The 12,741-nt window shown below is 34.8% G+C and overlaps 1 protein-coding gene and 1 pseudogene across 2 annotated transcripts in view; one reads left to right on the top strand and one right to left on the bottom strand.

The window, feature by feature from the left end:
- Nucleotides 1–12,741, bottom strand: part of SBF2 (SET binding factor 2) — a 696,898-nt gene that overhangs the window by 442,361 nt on the left and 241,796 nt on the right. The window lies entirely within an intron of this gene.
- On the top strand, nt 11,690–12,039 carry LOC119537510 (annotated as a pseudogene).

Here is a 12,741-nt window from a genome sequence, read left to right as displayed (position 1 = left end):
GAATATAATTAGAAGTCAATAACCATCAGAGACTTAGAAAATTCACAAATACCTGGAGGTTAAACAACACACTCCTAAACAATCAGTGGGTTAAAGAAGAAATAGCAAGAGAAATTGCTAAATATATAGAGACGAATGAAAATGAGAACACAACATACCAAAACCTATGGGATGCAGCAAAAGCAGTGCTAAGGGGGAAATTTATAGCACTAAACGCATATATTAAAAAGGAAGAAAGAGCCAAAATCAAAGAACTAATGGATCAACTGAAGAAGCTAGAAAATGAACAGCAAACCAATCCTAAACCAAGTACAAGGAAAGAAATAACAAGGATTAAAGCAGAAATAAATGACATAGAGAACAGAAAAACAATAGAGAGGATAAATATCACCAAAAGTTGGTTCTTTGAGAAGATGAACAAGATTGACAAGCCCCTAGCTACACTGACAAAATCAAAAAGAGAGAAGACCCATATAAACAAAATAATGAATGAAAAAGGTGACATGACTGCAGATCCTGAAGAAATTAAAAAAATTATAAGAGGATACTATGAACAACTGTATGGCAACAAACTGGATAATGTAGAGGAAATGGACAATTTCCTGGAAACATATGACCAACCTAGACTGACCAGAGAAGAAATAGAAGACCTCAACCAACCCATCACAAGCAAAGAGATCCAATCAGTCATCAAAAATCTTCCCACAAATAAATGCCCAGGGCCAGATGGCTTCACAGGGGAATTCTACCAAACTTTCCAGAAAGAACTGACACCAATCTTACTCAAACTCTTTCAAAACATTGAAGAAAAGGGAACACTACCCAACTCATTTTATGAAGCTAACATCAATCTAATACCAAAACCAGGCAAAGATGCTACAAAAAAGGAAAACTACCGGCCAATCTCCCTAATGAATATAGATGTAAAAATCCTCAACAAAATACTTGCAAATCGAATCCAAAGACACATTAAAAAAATCATACACCATGACCAAGTGGGGTTTATTCCAGGCATGCAAGGATGGTTCAACATAAGAAAATCAATCAATGTATTACAACACATTAACAAGTCAAAAGGGAAAAATCAATTGATCATCTCAATAGATGCTGAAAAAGCATTTGACAAAATCCAACATCCCTTTTTGATAAAAACACTTCAAATGGTAGGAATTGGAGGAAACTTCCTCAACATGATAAAGAGCATATATGAAAAACCCACAGCCAGCATAGTACTCAATGGTGAGAGACTGAAAGCCTTCCCTCTAAGATCAGGAACAAGACAAGGATGCCCGCTGTCACCACTGTTATTCAACATTGTGCTGGAAGTGCTAGCCAGGGCAATCCGGCAAGACAAAGAAATAAAAGGCATCCAAATTGCAAAAGAAGAAGTAAAACTGTCATTGTTTGCAGATGATATGATCTTATATCTAGAAAACCCTGAGAAATCGACGATACAGCTACTAGAGCTAATCAACAAATTTAGCAAAGTAGCAGGATACAAGGTTAATGTACATAAGTCAGTAATGTTTCCATATGCTAGAAATGAACAAACTGAAGAGACACTCAAGAAAAAGATACCATTTTCAATAGCAACTAAAAAAATCAAGTACCTAGGAATAAACTTAACCAAAGATGTAAAAGACCTATACAAAGAAAACTACATAACTGTACTAAAAGAAATAGAAGGGGACCTTAAAAGATGGAAAAATATTCCATGTTCATGGATAGGAAGACTAAATGTCCTTAAGATGTCAATTCTACCCAAACTCATCTACAGATTCAATGCAATCCCAATCAAAATTCCAACAACCTACTTTGCAGACTTGGAAAAGCTAGTTATCAAATTTATTTGGAAAGGGAAGATGCCTTGAATTGCTAAAGACACTTTAAAAAAGAAAAACGAAGTGGGAGGACTTACACTCCCTGACTTTGAAGCTTATTATAAAGCCACAGTTGCCAAAACAGCATGGTACTGGCACAAAGACAGACATATGGATCAATGGAATCGAATTGAGAATTCAGAGATAGACCCTCAGATCTATGGCCGACTGATCTTTGATAAGGCCCCCAAAGTCACTGAACTGAGTCATAATGGTCATTTCAACAAATGGGGCTGGGAGAGTTGGATATCCATATCCAAAAGAATGAAAGAGGACCCCTACCTCACACCCTACACAAAAATTAACTCAAAATGGACCAAAGATCTCAATATAAAAGAAAGTACCATAAAACTCCTAGAAGATAATGTAGGAAAACATCTTCAAGACCTTGTATTAGGCGGCCACTTCCTAGACTTTACACCCAAAGCACAAGCAACAAAAGAGAAAATAGATAAATGGGAACTCCTCAAGCTTAGAAGTTTCTGCACCTCAAAGGAATTTCTCAAAAAGGTAAAGAGGCAGCCAACTCAATGGGAAAAAATTTTTGGAAACCATGTATCTGACAAAAGACTGATATCTTGCATATATAAAGAAATCCTACAACTCAATGACAATAGTACAGTCGGCCCAATTATAAAATGGGCAAAAGATATGAAAAGACAGTTCTCTGAAGAGGAAATACAAATGGCCAAGAAACACATGAAAAAATGTTCAGCTTCACTAGCTATTAGAGAGATGCAAATTAAGACCACAATGAGATACCATCTAACACCGGTTAGAATGGCTGCCATTAAACAAACAGGAAACTACAAATGCTGGAGGGGATGTGGAGAAATTGGAACTCTTATTCATTGTTGGTGGGACTGTATAATGGTTCAGCCACTCTGGAAGTCAGTCTGGCAGTTCCTTAGAAAACTAGATATAGAGTTACCATTCGATCCAGCGATTGCACTTCTCGGTATATACCCGGAAGATCGGAAAGCAGTGACACGAACAGATATCTGCACGCCAATGTTCATAGCAGCATTATTCACAATTGCCAAGAGATGGAAACAACCCAAATGTCCTTCAACAGATGAGTGGATAAATAAAATGTGGTATATACACACGATGGAATACTACGCGGCAATAAGAAGGAACGATCTCATGAAACATATGACAACACGGATGAACCTTGAAGACATAATGCTGAGCGAAATAAGCCAGGCACAAAAAGAGAAATATTATATGCTACCACTAATGTGAAGTTTGAAAAATGTAAAACAAATGATTTATAATGTAGAATGTAGGGGAACTAGCAATAGAGAGCAATTAAGGAAGGGGGAACAATAATCCAAGAAGAACAGATAAGCTATTTAACGTTCTGGGGATGCCCAGGAATGACTATGGTCTGTTAATTTCTGATGGATATAGTAGGAGCAAGTTCACAGAAATGTTGCTATATTAGGTAACTTTCTTGGGGTAAAGTAGGAACATGTTGGAAGTTAAGCAGTTATCTTACGTTAGTTGTCTTTTTCTTACTCCCTTGTTATGGTCTCTTTGAAATGTTCTTTTATTGTATGTTTGTTTTCTTTTTAGCTTTTTTTTCATACAGTTGATTTAAAAAAGAAGGGAAAGTTAAAAAAAAAAAAGAAGAAGAAAAACAAGGAAAAAAAAAAAGATGTAGTGCCCCCTTGAGGAGCCTGTGGAGAATGCAGGGGTATTCGCCTACCCCACCTCCATGGTTGCTAACATGACCACAGACATAGGGGACTGGTGGTTTGATGGGTTGAGCCCTCTACCACAGGTTTTACCCTTGGGAAGACGGTTGCTGCAAAGGAGAGGCTAGGCCTCCCTATGGTTGTGCCTAAGAGCCTCCTCCCGAATGCCTCTTTGTTGCTCAGATGTGGCCCTCTCTCTCTACCTAAGCCAACTTGAAAGGTGAAATCACTGCCCTCCCCGCTACGTGGGATCAGACACCCAGGGGAGTGAATCTCCCTGGCAACGTGGAATATGACTCCCGGGGAGGAATGTAGACCTGGCATCGTGGGACGGAGAACATCTTCTTGACCAAAAGGGGGATGTGAAAGGAAATGAAATAAGCTTCAGTGGCAGAGAGATTCCAAAAGGAGCCGAGAGGTCACTCTGGTGGGCACTCTTATGCACACTTCAGACAACCCTTTTTAGGTTCTAAAGAATTGGGGTAGCTGGTGATGGATACCTGAAACTATCAAACTACAACCCAGAACCCACGAATCTCGAAGACAGTTGTATAAAATTGTAGCTTATGAGGGGTGACAATGGGATTGGGAAAGCCATAAGGACCACACTCCACTTTGTCTAGTTTATGGATGGATGAGTAGAAAAATACGGGAAGGAAACAAACAGACAAAGGTACCCAGTGTTCTTTTTTACTTCAATTGCTCTTTTTCACTCTAATTATTATTCTTGTTATTTTTGTGTGTGTGCTAATGAAGGTGTCAGGGATTGATCTGGGTGACGAATGTACCACTATGTAATGGTACTGTAAACAATCGAAAGTACGATTTGTTTTGTATGATGTGTGGTATGTGAATATATCTCAATAAAATGAAGATTAAAAAAATAAAAATAAAATAAAAGGTCCATAATGAAAAAAAAAAAAGAAATTAACTATCAAACCTAAAACAAACAAAGAGAAAAAACAGGAAGGAAACAAATTCATACAGGTAAATGAAAGAGGCCAGTCTCAAAAGGCCACTTACTATTTGATTACAATTAAATCACATTCAGAAAAAGGCAAAACTAGAGAGAGAGAAAAAAAGATCATTTGTTTCCAAGAGTTTAGAGGAAGAAAGGGAGGGATGAATAGGTCTATCCTAGAGGATTTTTAGTGCAGTGGAAGCATTACATATGATATTGTAATGGTAGTTATATAAAATTAAGCATTTGTCAAAACTTATTATTGTAAACTACGGACTTTACTTAATAATAATGTTTATCAGTGTTTGTTCCTCAATTTTAACAAATATGCCACACTGATGAAAGATGCTAAAATAGGGGGAATTCTGAGGCCAGAGAGGGGGTAATATAGAAAGTCTCTGTACTATCTGCTCAGTACTTGATAAACTTAAAACTGTTCTAAAAATAAAGCCATTTCATTATTTTTTTTAAATAAAAGCTTTCTATAAACCAAAAAAAAAATAATAATAATAAATAAATAAAATGAACACCTACTAAGTATGCTGAAAACAGACTGAGAATAAATAGGTAAAAAGTGCACTAAATTTGTGTACTCATGATGGAGACCAAAAATGAAGAATTTTTGTTTTCTTTTACTCAACCAAAGTACTTTTTAAAGTAACAAAACACGGTTGTGGTCAACAGAGATCATTCCCTAATCTGATGTTTTAAATGGTACACCTTGTAAATCATATATATTTTTATTAAAACCTCATGAAATAAATTACTTTAGAGAAGAAATCATAAAATATCAAAATATAACCAAATGCATCATCTGATATATCTCTATAGGAATTAAGGAGAATATAATTTTGAGAGATTTCTAAATATTTTTAAAATTTTAAAATATTTATTGATAGCCTACCACATGACAGGTACTTTACTAAGTGTTAAAGATGCAGTTGGCAAATACAAAGAGATGGCCCTTGTCCTCATGAAGATTACATTCTTGTGGAACAGTGAGACATAACTAAAGAGGTAATGAGTGTTACTGAAGAAAAGTGTTCAGTTTTTTGTTTTCTGGAACATTTCATGTAAGACAGAAGTGATTTATTATTAGAAATTCTGACATTTACAAGTGTGACAGTAACTGAGACTGTTTTTCTCATGTGCAGTTTTAAATGAATATTTCTTTAATAGTTAAAGTTTTTTCAGATTTTCCATTTCTAAATTTTTAATTCAACTTTGGTAGTTGGAATTCATTGTCAACTTTGGTAGCTGTCAATAGAGTGGTCTTTCATGGTTAAAGATGTCGTTGGTCTCAATAAAATGCTAACCTGCCAGTGGTTAAATAAATAAATAAATAAATAAATAAATAAATAAAATTCTAAATTGATTCTAAGCTGTCCTATTTTTAGAATGAAGCTATTTAAAGTTACCATTATAATTTTTTAAACTTTAACATGTGCCTTTGCATCCTAAATATTGTTAGTGTATGCTACTTCTCTTGTTTCTTGATCAATTTTGCTAGGGGATTAGCCAAGTACAAATACTGGCTCCACCATTAACTAGCTGTGTGGTCTTAGGTAACTTGTATAATATCTCTGGACCTCAGCTTCCTGAATTTTGAAATAGGAATAAAAATAGTACCCCAACAAAGGATTATTGAAGGGATTAAATGAGATAATATATGTAAAGTACTTACAGTATGCTTGGCATTAGTACTTAATAAATATTAGCTATTATTATTAAATGTTTTTATTTTTATGCACCTTGTTTGGAATCTTCTTGCTTCTTGGCATCTAGCTTCTTCAATCTGAGATTCCCTGTTTCTCTTTACTTTTGGAAAATTTTGCCATTATCTTTTTTTAGATATTGTTTCTTGTCCAATCTCTATATTGTATGTTTTTGAAACTCCTATTAGACATAAGTTGGACACTCTCATTCTGTTTCCATGTTCTTAACATCTCTTATCTTTTATCTTTCTCTTTTCATCTTTGTGTTCTAGGTGTCATCCTCATATCCCTCTTCTAATTAACTAATTCCCTCTTCAAATGATTATACTCTGCTGTTTAACATAGTAAAAATTATGTTAAGCAAGTTAGGGTGGTCACTGCCTAGACACCCCTGAAGATGAAGAAAGAGATTAAGTGAGAAGGGGTAACAACAAGATACTTTTAAACAAAGGTCTATGAATACAAAACTTTATATAAATATATATAAATATATATTTTTTGTAGATGCTGGGGTGTTAGAATAGCTGGAAGGAGGTAAATGACCTGGTGGAACTGTAATATATAACATTCTTTGAAATTTGCTCTATAGCTACTCATTGAATTGTGCTTTGAAAGTCTTCACCTTTCTGTATGTACCCTATATTGCATAACAAGGAAAGAACTGAAACTGTGAACTATCACCCATTACAATTTTTGAAATTACCTATATTACTAATTGTTGAGCTGTGCATCAAAAGTTAACACCTTTCTGTATGTATGTTACATTTTATAATAATGGAAATAGCTGAAGTTGTGGAACTGTGACCCATGACATTCTTTTACATTTGCTTTCTAATTACTTATGAAACCATATTTGGAAAACTACCACTGTTATGTATATATGTTAAAGTTCACAATAAAAAAAGAACAAAAAAATAAGGGATATTCCTAAAATTGATTGTGGTGATGAATACACAACTATTTGATGATACTGTGAGCCACTGATTGCATACTTTGAATGGATTGTATGGTATGTGAACATGCTCAAGAAAATTGCATTAAAAATTACGTTAAGGCACAGAGAAAGAACTCAAAGTTTTCTGAATGGAAACATATATCTATCCACATACATTTAATTTCAATTATGTATTATTTTTATTTCTATGTATTGTATGATCTTTTTCATATCTTCCTTTTTCACTTTGCATATTGCATATGTTTTCCATTATGGTTACTATTCCTTCTTTTATCTCTAAACGTTTTAAAGAAATTTGTTTTATACTGTCTCTGAGATTTTTCTATTATCTCCAGTTCTTGTTATGCTTATTGTCTTGCTTGTTCTTCTGCTCATTCTCCTGCATGGTGGTTTCTTTCCTCTTGTGGTCTATACTGCCTATAACCTTCAGCATAGGTTGTTCTATTCTGTTAGAGCCTTGTGTACCCTGAGCTTTGGAAATACACCTACTGCACAGGTTTTTGTGCATTTGCTTCTGCCAGGCCCCAAGGGATTTCAATGATTTCAGGCAAGGCAGACAGAAAATGGGTTCATCGGCACACTATTTACACAAACAGAAATTTCTCTTTATTTTACGCCATTCTTACTGATTATGAGATGGATGACTTTTTCATTGTTAAAGAAATTGCTGACTTTAGTGAACAAATGTACAGAATATTCTTTTAGATGGTTTTCCCTGAAATCACAATATATTCCATCAAACCAGGTACATATACTGGTATCCCAACTACTAACAATTCTGTTCTTTTCTAAAAATTATGGTAGACAGGATTGCAATATATTGCCATGTATTTTTAGAAGGTGTAGTGATAGTAATAATAAATATACGTGTGTAGTGCTTTAGAGTTTATATAATCCTTTATATAAATTGAAAACATGGTATCTCTCATTTGTTCCCCACAACAACAGTGAGAAGAAGACAGGGCAAGGATTACTACCCCCATTTTAGACATAAATATCTGAGGTTCAAAGCTGTTAGCTCATGGGCATAGGCATAAATACACTACACTCTCACTTACTAGCCCTAAGTGGTACACATATCTGATTTTCTCTTATTGGTAACTACTCTTTTTTTGTTTTCTGCTAATTCTGAATATTAAATCCTGCCATTCTCCTCCCCCTTTTTTTTTACTGCTTTTATAATTGGTATATAATACTAATTGACACAATCTAGTAGATGTGTCTAATCTACTAGGCACATAGCACTGTTATAGGTATTCTCAAACACCATATATCCTCAATTCTAAGACAAATTTTTCACACTTAGTGTTTCTAAAATGAAGACGCATCTTCCAACTGTCAAAAGAAACCTTCTGTTAATGATGCAGAAAAGTATCGGTTCATATGAATACCACTTCAGTTGAGGTATTAGCATTTGAAGCACCAAATATAATTGAACATTAATTCAAATTTGAATCTCTACTTGTATTTTTAAAAAGATTATACTGTGAATCTGTTTGCTTCGAAACACAAAGTAATAAACTTATGCATCATGAAAAACTCAGATATCCTCTTCCAAACCTTCAGGGAAGCACTGATAGATTAAATTCCTAAAACACCACTTTTGTCATGCTACTCTCCTGTTCAAGAATCTATAATGGCTCTTTATTGCCTAATTCAAATATAACTTCTTTACACAACTTCAAGATCCTCCATTATCTGACTCCATATAATATGCAATATTAATTCCCATTTCCCTACTTCTCCCCAAGATCTCTGCTTACTTTAAGTAAGTCTCCTTCTGTCTTTCAAACCTGCCTTGGTATGTTCAGTTCTCAGGTCCTCCTTCCTAACTAAAAAACACAACACATCCTTCAGGCCCAACTCAAGTCCTAAACTACTTCATTTTGAACATCTATTGTAGCTAGAGACACTATTATAATAAGTTACCAAAATGGCACTTATCTATTTCTTTGCTTCTAAACTATTACTTTTTTCTAACTTACATCTTAAAAGAGTCTTGAGAATATGGAAAATATCATCCATCTTGTTCTCCTCTATTAAAGGAGAGAAGTTATATTAGAAAGAAAAGAGGATTTTAAAGATAGGAAACTAAATCTCAGAGAAACTAAATGAAGTGCACAGACCAAAAAGCTAAATAGTTCAGCATATTTGAAACCCAATTTAGTGATCCTTTCCCTTCAACACAGTGTTGACACATGAAGTAAGGAGATAAATGAAAGATATGTAATCAAACTCCAAGTTCAATTTTGTTTTATAACTTAATACACACACAGTAAAATCACAAACAGGGCTCATTACATACTTCTGTTTCTTGCATGTTAACCCACTGACATTCATCTTTCTCAATTACACTGAAAGTATATGAACTTTGAAGTAAAGTTCCAATACAAATTAGGGTGATTATCGGGAGGCGGACAGGGAGAAAGGTTAGTTATGGGCTTGTTCAGAGGCACAAAATTGTATTTGACCTTGGTAAAGCAGCCTTATTTACACATTTTTTTTTCTGATTACAGTCATGCAATGTGGTTCCATTTGGGATTCTGCATAAAGCTGGAATGCTGTATTCCCTAAAGAATGAGCAGTGTTTAGTTATTTAAAAAAAAAAAAAAAAGGAATGTGATGCTTCTGGTCAAAAGTGCTCTTTCTGGAATTCATGATAAATGAAAAGAATTTTGGCAGTTCTTATAATGTCGTTCTGCATCTCACAAGCAACGTGCAATTCCTCATGTCACTACATTTTAGTTATTCACTGAAACAACTGATCTTATTACAAAACAAGTTAAAGAAACAAACAAAGCCTCCTTCAGTTCCTGCCTTGATTCATTATTAGAATTCACCTTTCCTTTCACCTCACCCACAATTCCAAATACTGAATGCCAAATGTTGATCTCACTGAAAGACAGGACATTAGACAATTTAAACATGAGCAAAACTGAATTCAGCTATCCTTAGCCACTGACTGATGACTGTCTTCCTATTTGTACATTTTTAAAGTAATACTTATGTCCTTCCCGGAAGTTCTTTTTGCATTCCAGATTATTTGAGTGAGTACAACAAAGGAAAAATGCAAAAAAATCACTGTTAGACAGGACAAGAATAAGAAGTATACTACACATATGAGGGTAAGTCAGAGTCAAATTTCCATTCACCAACATATTAATCTTTATAAATATATATTTTTAAATATTACCTAACTGAGCTTAAAGAAAGTTAATTCTGGCTTGGAATCAAACCTAAAAATGTGATCAGAAGTATAATTTCTAACATATATAAAGGAGAAAGCATTTATAAGGCATTTGTTAAGCTCTGTAAAACATAATGTTTGGTTGTACCCTATGTCCTGTTTTTCTAATGTCATATGATAAGGATATAAGAAATGTTAACATCCATTTTCCATCTCCCATTTTAGAAGAAAAACTAAATGTATCTGTTCCCCCTCAAAAAATCAGAGATGTTATAATTGAACAATTTAAAATTCATTTCTAAAATTTTTTCCCTTGAGTAAAAACACAAAAATTTTATTTATTCAAAAACACAAATAATATTATAAGAGCACTAGAAATTGCAAACATTTTAAAACAATTGTACATCTTCTCTATCTAAATTAACCAAAGTTCATTTAACAAATGACTATTGTCCTTCTACTGTTGATTACCTGCTGGAACACAAACAAACAAAAAATAGCATCTTCCTCTGTTAAAGTCACATCTGCAGGAAAAAGGCTACTAAAAAAAGAACAGCCTGCTGTTCCAAGTTAATATCCTGCCAGCTGATATTTTGCAATGCTCAGTGCTGAACAATGTTTTAAAGGAATAGTTTTATATTCTCATATATTTAATGTGGAAATTCCAGAGTCATAAAATTAAAGCGGTAGTTATACTATAAATTAATGTATTTATTGAATACATGTGTCATCAATGTATTGGCCTATGGATTTTCAACAAGGTGCTACGTCCCTCAATTGGGAAAGAACAGTCTCCTCAACCAATGGTAATGTAGAAACTGGGTGACCATATGCAAAAGATTCCAACCTAATCAATAGGTCCCTGAGTTGTGCCATATTTTCTAAAACCCCATAACAACAAAAATTCTCAGGATTCCTTTATCCTCTTGTCTTCTGCATCAAATATATTTATCATTTATTATTTTTCATGTGTAAATATTAGTAGCAATCACAAACTAGAGACAGATTTCATTTAGAAAAATCCAGAAAGAGAGAATTTGGATATGTACAGATGAAAAAGATGCAGGTATGAGCAACAACAAGCAAAATTCTAGCTGAAATGCACTTAGTCTTTCAAATAAGCCAAAAGTTTAGGCTAAATAAATGTTCATTTAACTGTATGTAGGCTACTTCAAAGTTAAAGATAGATCTTACCTAAGTGATGCGCTGTTACCTTATATGCAATGGCAAAAATCACCTGTAAGAGAACGTTACTCTTTCTCTTCAACAAGATGGCTGAGAGGACAGAGAGATGCAGATATTTGTGAAGGCCCTGACAGCAAAGACTATCACCTTCCAGGTTGGGCCCAGCAACACTATCGAGAATGTCAAGGCCAAGATCCAAGACAAGGAGGGCATCCCACCTGACCAGCAGGGTCTGATTTTTGAGGCAAACAGCCTCAAACTACAACATCCAGAAAGAGTTCACCCTGCACCTAGTGCTCTGCCTCCAAGGTGGCATCATCCCCTCAACCAACTCACCCAGAACTACAACTGAGATGATCTGCTTCAAGTGTTATGCTCACCTGCACCCTCATGCTGTCAACTGCCCACAAGAAGTGCAGCAACACCAACAACCTGTGCCCAACGAAGGTCAAATAAGGACCCCTTTTCATGGCTGGCTCCTTGGCCTCCAGCAGGGTAGCCTCCTTCCCAAGCCCCATGGCCCTGAGACTCACCAAAGTTTCCCTTTAGTTGACTGAAGCAGTAAAAAGAGAGAGACAGAGAGAGAGACAGAGAGAGAGAGAGAGCTTTATTTTTTATGTTTATTTTTACATATTTCTTCAATTTTCTATGAAAAGAGTTCTTAGATTTCAATTCTGATAGCTGACTAATAAATGGTTGCCAAGTAATTAGAGTTTATCAGTATGTCAATCAAAGAATATTTAATCCCCTGGAATGAAATTATTTACAAGATCATGTAAAATCACCTATCTAGTAGTTGGCCTTACAAATCCTTATGTTCTTAAATTTATTTTAATGGTTCAGGTTCATTGTACTGTAAAATCACCTGGAAGGCTTTTTAAAAATTTCAATGCCAGTGCCCCATCCCAAACCACATAAACCCAAATGTCCGGGCAGTTGGGACTCATTAACAATATTTTTTAAACAAGTTACACATGTGATTCTGATATGTGACTGTGCCAGTCTGAAGGTATTGTGTCCCCCAAATGCCATTATCTTTGATGTAATCTTGTGTGGGCAGACGTTATCAGTTTCGATTAGATTTCTTTGAGTGTTTCTTTGGAGATGTGCCCCACCCAGCTGTGGGTGATGACTCTGATTGGATATTTCCGTGGAGGC

The sequence above is a fragment of the Choloepus didactylus genome, chromosome 6 (genome assembly GCF_015220235.1).
Source record: "Choloepus didactylus isolate mChoDid1 chromosome 6, mChoDid1.pri, whole genome shotgun sequence".
Taxonomy (NCBI): Eukaryota; Metazoa; Chordata; class Mammalia; order Pilosa; family Megalonychidae; genus Choloepus; species Choloepus didactylus.
The sequence above is the reverse complement of the archived record's forward strand: the minus strand, read 5'-3'. Positions and strand labels throughout refer to the sequence as shown.